Source organism: Kogia breviceps, chromosome 10 (genome assembly GCF_026419965.1).
Source record: "Kogia breviceps isolate mKogBre1 chromosome 10, mKogBre1 haplotype 1, whole genome shotgun sequence".
In the NCBI taxonomy this organism is placed as follows: domain Eukaryota; kingdom Metazoa; phylum Chordata; class Mammalia; order Artiodactyla; family Physeteridae; genus Kogia; species Kogia breviceps.
In genome coordinates this window covers 86303899-86313203 of record NC_081319.1, presented here as the reverse complement: position 1 = coordinate 86313203, position 9305 = coordinate 86303899, and the positions used below count along the sequence as shown (strand labels likewise).

At 40.8% G+C, this 9305-nt stretch overlaps 3 non-coding genes across 3 annotated transcripts; 2 read left to right on the top strand and 1 right to left on the bottom strand.

Annotated features, from left to right (window-relative positions):
* Nucleotides 1-241: 241 nt before the first annotated feature.
* On the top strand, nucleotides 242-323 carry TRNAS-AGA (transfer RNA serine (anticodon AGA)). The gene has a single exon. It is a non-coding gene; the product is annotated as a tRNA-Ser (tRNA).
* Nucleotides 324-1114: 791 nt separating this feature from the next.
* TRNAD-GUC (transfer RNA aspartic acid (anticodon GUC)) lies at nucleotides 1115-1186 on the top strand. The gene has a single exon. It is a non-coding gene; the product is annotated as a tRNA-Asp (tRNA).
* A 5016-nt stretch (nucleotides 1187-6202) lies between these two features.
* On the bottom strand, nucleotides 6203-6284 carry TRNAS-UGA (transfer RNA serine (anticodon UGA)). The gene has a single exon. It is a non-coding gene; the product is annotated as a tRNA-Ser (tRNA).
* Between the last annotated feature and the right edge of the window lie 3021 nt (nucleotides 6285-9305).

The following is a 9305-nucleotide window of genomic DNA, read 5'->3' as shown; positions in this document are numbered from 1 at the left end:
ACTTGTTTGCTTGAAACACCGATGATCATGCGGTGAGGACTCTCACACAAGCGCTCTCGATCGCGTAGGAGGCATGAGAGGTTGGACTTAATTGTTTTTTTTTTTTAAATCAAACCTTTATTTTACCTGAAGGCTTGTATTCAACTCTCAAAACCGACTTTCTTGTATGGTCACCCTGGTCCGTTCTTTCTTGTCTATAATTTGAAAAAAAAAAAAAAAAAAAAAAAAAAAGCTGAGTTGTGTAGTCGTGGCCGAGTGGTTAAGGCGATGGACTAGAAATCCATTGGGGTCTTCGTACGCAGGTTCGAATCCTGCCGACGATGGAAATCACTTTTTTTCCCGAGTGAAAGTAGTTGGGAATTGCTCCGCTGAGAGAAAATTGAAACGAAACCACAGCGTTGCGAGATCTTGACTAAACTTATCGTGTTCTTTGCCTAGTTGGGAATTGCTCCGCTGAGAGAAAATTGAAACGAAACCACAGCGTTGCGAGATCTTGACTAAACTTATCGTGTTCTCTGCCCAGGCCCAAACTCCACGGCTATGGGGAACGGAAGTTATTATTATTTCATTACTTTTTATTAAAATTAAAGGTGTCTTAATAAGTAAAGCCCTAATCATTTTCCCGCCAGCGGAGCCTCCGCACTGTTCTCCGGAACACCTTGAGTTTCCCTGCCCTCCAAACCCGCTGGAAGCCTATATTTTCAAGACAACTCTTTGTAGTTTTTCTTCCGCAATGGAAAGGAGCCCTGTTTCCTAGCCCAGTCTTCGGTCAGTTAGCAGGGAGATTCCGGGGAATCAATGGTTCAACTGCTTTGCTCTCCTGGATTCTCTGTTTGCAAATCTAGTACGACAAACCGTCAATGAAACCGACGCCATCACTGTCAAAAGAGCAGGCTGTCCTGCCTGGCCTGCAGTTTCAGCTCCGGGGCGGAGGTGGGTACAGCGAGAGGGCTGAGAGAAGGGCTGGAGCGACACTTGGTTGGTCGCGGACGAGTCCGAGGGAGTTCAGGATCATAGGTAATAAACAGTAGAACACAAAATCTGTCGGCTAAAAGAACACGAACAATAGTACTTACATTTATTAGGTATCTTTAAGGAGCGCCAGTCACCGTCTTCCTCGTTAGTATAGTGGTGAGTATCCCCGCCTGTCACGCGGGAGACCGGGGTTCGATTCCCCGACGGGGAGATGGCGTTATTTTGTATCTCGTCACCTATTTTAGAATTCCCAACAATCGTGTTGTCACTGCTTAGAATCGCATATTACACACCCTCTTTCTTTAACATGAAAGCTGCGGAACTCACTCTGGTTAGCGATCTTGAGCAGGTGACCTCAGATTCTGCGGCAGTTGCTGCAGCTTCTTCTGAATTCTGGAGTGTGTTCGGCGATGGCCACTACTGATCTCTGGGACTGGGAACTGAACTACACGGGGACCCTCCTGCCAGTTCTTCTCAACTACAGCACCCTCCCCCGTTTCCGTCACTTCTACTCCCCGCTGCTCTAATCAGAAAACATTTCAGCGCAAGTATCAAAGCTACTTTAAGGCCCAGAGGGAACTCTAGGTTTAACTGACACAGGACTGAGAATGCTCATTGAGAGTTATGAGATTATGGTTGTCTGGCACCTGCCTTCTATTTTTTTTCTAAAATATTTATATTAATGGTATTTACCCATACAAATATAATCTAGGGAAGGTTAAGCATCCCTTCTTACTTGACAATGATTTTCATGCCATTCAACATACAAATAAATCTAATTTTATTTTTTCTTGGTCATGCAGTGCAGCATGCGGGATCTTTTTTTTTTTAACATCTTTATTGAAGTATAACTATTTTACAGTGGTGCGTTAGTTTCTGCTTTACAACAAAGTGAATCAGTTATACATATACATATGTTCCCATATCTCTTCCCTCTTGCGTCACCCTCCCTCCCACCCTCCCTATCCCACCCCTCTAGGTGGTCACAAAGCTGCCTTCTATTTAAATGCAAAAAGAACTACTGAGGCCAAATGCCAAGATCAAAAATCCCATGTTCAAGACCTCCGTCCTCCTAGACATCAAACTCTGGAATGGTGATACCGACCTGGCACAGCTGGGGTCCATGTGTGCTCCATCCAGCTGAACTGGCTGGCCTAGGCAACTCGAAATTGGTGCCCCTGGATGCATATAAAATGTGTGGAGGAAGATGAGAAAAAGTGATCACAGACTTGCGGGAAGAGGAGATTCCCAAGTTCCAGGAGCATGTGAGGAGTGTCAACATTGCTGCTTTCAACAAGATTCGAAGCTCCAAGTAATATGCTTGTGACAGGATATCAGACTTTACGAATTAAGGCTTTCTGAAGGGGGAGGGGGAACTCAGGAATGGATAAATAAACTGATGGAACAGAAGAATGCATCCTAAACAGACCCACTTATACAGCCACTTGATTTAAAACAAAGGCCACCCTGCAGTGCACTAGGGAGAGACCGTTCTTTTCAATAAATTGAAATTCAATAAATTGGTGGCTCAATTGGGTATTATGGAAATAAGTGAATCACGATGTAACAAAACTCTGATGAAATGTATATTTAAACATGAAATAATGTTTATGAAAGATAAGTTAGGATAATATCTTCATGACGTTGGAGTATGCAAGAATTTGTAAAACAGAGCACAAAGAGCAGTCACCGCAAAAGATATATTTATATATTAGACTTCAGCATTGGGAACTACTGTCCACCAGTAACCAAGTACAAGACAAATCTTAGAGAAGATATTTGTATTACATATACCTAACAAAAGACTGTGTCTAGAATATAGATTCAGATATAGATGCATTGTTATGACTTTGTTAAATTAACAATTGTTAAGTAGAGCACAGGATGCCAGATGGTGCGTCAGTCAAGTTTCAACAACAGACTACAGAGAAATTGAAATAGAGAAGTTTATTATTCACAGGTCAAGGAGGAAGTAGTACACTGCATACTTCAAGGGTCCACATGGGGGAGGTCAAGGCAGAGTATAGACAAGACAGACCAATAGGACCTGGGGCACATGTTTTTATTAGGGTCCATGGGTAGAGTTCTTTGGGTTCACAGACTAAGGCGGGATTGATCAATTCAAACCAAAAGAGAGAGTAAGTTCTTTTGGTAAATTCCAAAGGGGTCTAATCTAAGGGGTATACAAGGGAATGGTCCTGTGCAGGGATGACAGTTGATCACAAGGGCTGTTGGGGAGGTAATATCAGTAACTTACATTTGTTTGAGACTCTGTAGGCCGCTATCTAGGGCATGCACTTGCATGACAAGGCTAGTATCAGCTCCAGATCCCTGCACACTGCTTGGCCAAACAAATTGGATGCTAAGGCAGTAATACCATGGAATAGCTTAGCTAAACTCTTGACACGTATAAACACAGGTAGACATGAATAAGTAAAACAAATATGGAAAGCATAGACAATCCATTAGAAAAATGGGCAAAAGAGTTCTACAGGTCCTTCACAAAAGATATATCAAAATAACCAATAAGCATACAAAAGGGTGATCTTCATTCGTCCTCAGAAAAAGTGAAAAGTAAAACAATTAGATTCCACTATTTTATTTGTTAGAGTTTACCAGAGAAACAAAACCAATAGGATGTGTGAAGGAGATTTCTTTTGAGGAATTGGCTCATGTGATTATGGAGGCTGGCAAGTCCAAAATCTGCAGAGTGAGCAGCAAGCTGGTGACCCAGGAAGAGCTGATGCTGCAGTTCAGTCTGAAGGCTGACTGTTGGCAGATTTCCCTCTTACGAGGGAGACCAGTCTTTTATTTTATTTTTGCAATTGGATGAGGCCCACCCATATTATGGAGGACGATCTGCTTTACTCAGAATCCACTAACTTAAATGTTACTCTCATCCAAAAACACCCTCAGAGAAACATCACAAAAGCATGGATTAATGGTTGACCACATATCTGGGCACTGTGGCCCAACAGGTTGACACGTAAAATGAACCATCACAAATATTTACCTACTAGAAGGGTTAAAATAAAATAACAAAAGACAGATAATACCAAGTATTATCAAGGATGTGGAGCTACTGGACTCTCTCATACATGGGAATATAAATTGGTTCAATCACTTGCAGAAGTGTTTTGGCATTACATACTAAAGCTTGAGCATACACAATGACTGCAATCGTGACTCTGCAATTCCATCCACAAGTGTCTCCACCCAGCAAAAATCCTTGTTTGTATTCACTGAAAAACATATATAAGAATAATCATGGCAACATTATTTATAATAGCCATAATTGGAAACAATGCAAGTGACTTTGTAGAGGAGGTGGATTTTAGAAATGCCTTGACATCTGGGGCTGATTTTGAAGAGTGGAGATGGTGCAAAGATGCCTGTCAGAACAAGGGGCTTCTGTGACCGAAGAAGCTCAGAATAAGAGTGTCCTGAAGGGGTGAGGACATTCCTGTATTTGGTACCCTGCTGGCTTCTCTTCTGTTCCATCCCGTCCATCTCCTAGCCTTCCTCCTTCTCCTTCTCTCCCTCCCTACCCCCTCCTGTTTCTCCTTCCTTTTGTTTTTCCACATATTCTCTGCTCCTACCTGGACCTTTTCTTCCCACTTTCTTCTGCATGGGAATCAAAGTACTGAGTTTCTGAATTCATATTTTGTTTCCTGAATCAACTGTAAAGCCCAGATAAATGTTCACAACCATGTTTAAGTAAGTCGACAGAAAAAACAAACAACACAGTCAAAAAATGGGCAGAAGATCTAAACAGACATTTCTCCAAAGAAGACATACAGATGGCCAAAAAGCACATGAAAAGATGCTCGACATCACTAATTATCAGAGAAATGCAAATCAAAACTACAATGATGTATCACCTCACACCGGTCAGAATGGCCTTCATCAAAAAGTCTACAAACAATAAATGCTGGAGAGGGTATGGAGTAAAAGGAACCCTCCCTTTGGAACCCTCCAATGTAAATTGGTAGAGCCACTATGGAGAACAGTATGGAGGTTCCTTAAAAAATTAAAAATAGAACTACCATATGATCCAGCAATCCCACTCCTGGGCATATATCAAAGAAAACCATAATCCGAGAGGATACATGCACCCCAATGTTCATTGCAGCACTGTTTACAATAGCCAGGACATGGAAGCAACCTAAGTGTCCATCAACAGAGGAATGGATAAAGAAGATGTGGCACATATATACAATGGAATACTACTCAGCCATAACAAAGAATGAAATAATACCATTTGCAGCAACATACATGGACCTAGAGATCATCATACTAAGTGAAAGAAGTCAGACAGAGAAAGACAAATATCAAATGATATCACTTATATGTGGAATCTAAGAAAAGGTACAAATGAACTTATTTAATCTATAGAAACAGAGTCATGGATGTAGAAAACAACTTATGGTTATCAGGGGGAAAGGAGGGGAGGGATATATTGGGAGATTGGGATTGACATATACACACTACTATATATAAAATAGATACCTAATAAGGACATACTGTTTAGCACAAGGAACTCTACTCAATACTCTGTTAACCCCTATGGGAAAAGAATCTTAAAAAGGGTGGATATAGGTATATGTATGTGTAACTGATTCACTTTGCTGTACAGAAGAAACCAACACAACATTGTAAATCAACTATACTCAAATAAATTTTTTTTAAGTCGATGGTTCAGATACCATTTTACTGTGCAGTGTTGGGCGAGTCAATCCTCAGTTTCTTCATCTTTAAAATGGTGCTAATATTATCTACCTGATAGGGTTCTATTGGTGATTAAGTGAGATAATCCATGTAATGCCAATTCAATGCCTGGGGCATAGTAAGGCTTCAAAAATTGTAGCTGTTAGAATATATACTGTTTTTATAAATCTTGAGTTCCCCAGAACAGATAGTAGCAGTGAAAGCACCTCCATCCTAGGAGAGGATGGAATCTGACTTTGATGCTGAGAGAATCCAAGTTGGCATGACCTGTAAATGAGGAAAAAGGAACGGCCTTCCTCGATTCAGGATTTGATATCACGCTCACAGCGTAGTATACTTACTCCTCCATTTGAAGATGCCAGTATTTCAGGAGGACAGGTTATATACACCCAACGGAAACAGGTGACGAATGACGCAGGGTGAACAAGACTACAGAACAGTTTCGGCTGATAATGGTAGGAAATTCTGCAAAGGAACCTTCGTCAGGTGCGGATAAAACCGTAGTCGGCAGGACTTGAACCTGCGCGGGGAAACCCCAATGGATTTCAAGTCCATCGCCTTAACCACTCGGCCACGACTACCTGCTATAGGCGCTTCTTGTTAACAACTTTGAAGGTACAGCGAGTTGCGTGACATTTAATCGCTGTGAATCAAAACATAGTGAAAGCTATTTTGGTACATAACTATTAGGTCTGGTAACAAAGAATTTCCTATGTCCATTCAGGGCTTCTCACGCTTGGATGAAATAAGTCATCCGCGGCAAATTGAAATTCAGCGGAGGAAGATGGAACTCAAAGAATCATTCTGAGACAAGGGATTCGAATTTTCTATGCCCTAGAACTGAGGGTAGTCCTAGTAGCCTCAGACCTGCAAGTGCCCATGGAACTGGAAACGGGCTGGGTAAAATATGGGGAAATCCGAAATCGTGGGGCCAGTCGCGTTTACTTTCAGTGTTAAACACTAAAACAGAAATATCTTCAATGGCCTTCAACTGTTTTTACCTTTCCCTGCCTTAAAAGAACTATTTTGAAACCGGACTTGAGCCGGGTTCAGGGTGAGAGGGGTGGGGAGGGTCCAGGAACTGAAGGAAAAGATGCTGGGAAGATCTCCAAGCCCTCAGGAAAAGTTCACTCCTTTTCGCCTTCCCCAGAGAGGAAAGCCCATAGCACAGGAGCCTTACGAGGGAGAAGCAGCCTGAGGACATTCTCTATCTCTCTTAACACACAAGTTGTGAATGCCAGACTAAATCTAGGTGTAATAATAGGATTGTTTCTGGGTTTAGAGACTTGATTCAGTGAAATACTGTAGAAGTGGATTCTTTTTTCCTTTTTTTTTTTTAATGGGGAATTTAGGACTATAGCACTGAGTTCTGAGAATTGAAGTACTTTGCCAAAAACACTGTCAAAGTAGATTCAGACAGACTTTTAGATACAAATGGGAGAATGCCTTTCATGGCTGAGGTCCTCAAACTCTTTCATATGTAGAGCTCTCCCATATCTGTTGTCATTTACGGCAGGCAAAGAGACAGTTGTTCCTGTAATGGGTTGAATTGTTTCACCCAATAAGATATGTTGAAATCCTAATTTGAGATACCTGTGAATATGACTTTATTTGAAAGTAGTCCTTGCCAGTGCAATCAAGTTAAGATGAGGTCATACTGTATTAAGGTGGACCCTAAATCCAATGATAGCGTCCTTATAAGGAGAGGGAGATTTGAGACATACAGAAAAACAGACACACAGAGACGGAGGTTGTGTGAAAGGGAGGCAGAGACTGGAATGATGCAGCTGCAAACCAAGGAGGTACAAGGGTTTTCAGCAACCACCAGAAGCTAGGAGAGAGCCATGAAACAGTCTCCTGTAGACACTCTAGAACCAAACTTGCAGACACCTTGAATTTGGATCTCTGGCCTCTGGAACTGTGAAAGAATAAATTACTGCTGTTTTAAGCCACCCACTTTGTGGTAATTTGTTAAGACATCCCTAGGAAGCTAACACTGTTCCCCTCTCCTTGTGCTTGGAACAAGATCCTTCTTGCCACTTTAGCACTTCTAAATTCCACCAGCGAGGCTCATGCAAATAGTTACTCCCTTTCATATGGTAAACTCATTTTGAACAAAACTCTCCTAGGGAGGTAATCCAAACTAAAAGAAATCATTTATGTGCAGAGACATTTATGATACTTTTAGTTATAACAATAAAATAAACATTTTCAACAATGGGGAGGGGGATGATTATATAACTTGGGGTATATATACCTGGAAGAATATTACCAAGCCATTGAAAATAATATTTTGTAAGAAGTTTTGAATAGCTCAGGGAAGAAGCACAAGATATAATGTTAAATGAAAAGAGTAGGATAAAAAATATATGTGCTATATTACCTCGATTATGTAAAATTTGGGGGGGTGGGAGAAAATAAACCAAAGTGTTGCTAGTGTGGTTTCTGGGTTGTGTGGTTGTGGGTTATTATTATTTTTTCTTTTTTTTTCTATGATGTGAAGCAGACATCATTACTCAAGTTTTAAAAGTGAGGAAGCAGAAATAGTGATTTTATTGCTGGAACAAGAAAAATGTAGTTTCTAGATCAAGACTTTCGTATTACTCCATATTCAAACATTGAGTTCAAGTGGTCATTTTCCAAAGGCAGTACTGTTTGCTATGGTGGTGGAACCCAGGACGTTTATCTTTGCTTTCTTACGATGCTTGTAAGTTAACAATAAAAGTAATTAAAAGAGGTGTAATCTCACAGTCATGAAAAGAGCAGGAGAGCAAATGACAGATGGTAAGAAGCATTGTTTGCTTTCCAAATTGCAGTAGCATGAGGAGTTGAGAGTTATTCCTTACTCGTGTAAGAGTCCATTGTAGATTTTTGAGTCAGCAAAGAAAAGGGGACACATTTTTGCCCTTGTGCTGATTCAGGGACCCAGCTTCTTCCACCTTAAGGATCTTCTATCTCCTAAGGCTTGTGAAAGTCCACGCTTCTTAAAAGCCTAAAGGGAAACATGTTACTTTTGCATTCATAATCCGTTTATTATTACTAATCACACAGCCACACTGAGATGTAAGTTGTCTTGGTAGATACAGATGCTGACTGGGTAGCTTATTCCCATAGACAACTCTGTACTGTGGAAGATGAAACATGAACTTAGGTGAATACTACAATTACCAACAACATTTTGGGAGGTAGAAAGGCATTGGATAAATAGTAATTGAATTCGTAGAGTGACTAAAGCTGAAACCTTACTGTCTGCAAGGTGGAAAGCTAAAAATTATAAAGTTATTAACATGTGTAAAGGATATTACAGATCCTTGGAAAGGCTAATAGGAATTGAAAAAAAAAAAACGTGTAACCTTAGGCTTATTACTCTGGATTGCCCCTCTCTTACAGAGGTCAAAGACAAGACTTTTATTTTAGGGCAAAAATGCTCCAAGATGCTCTTAACTTACAGAGACTAGGCACAACTGAAGGTGGAGGTGAAGAGCCATACTGAATACTGGGGGATTGAATGAAAGTCTCTCTAGGAGACCCCAAGCTCCTTTTCTGTATTCGTTTCAGAAAGCATGAAGAGCTAACTTTACATAACCTCTGATCCTAAACAT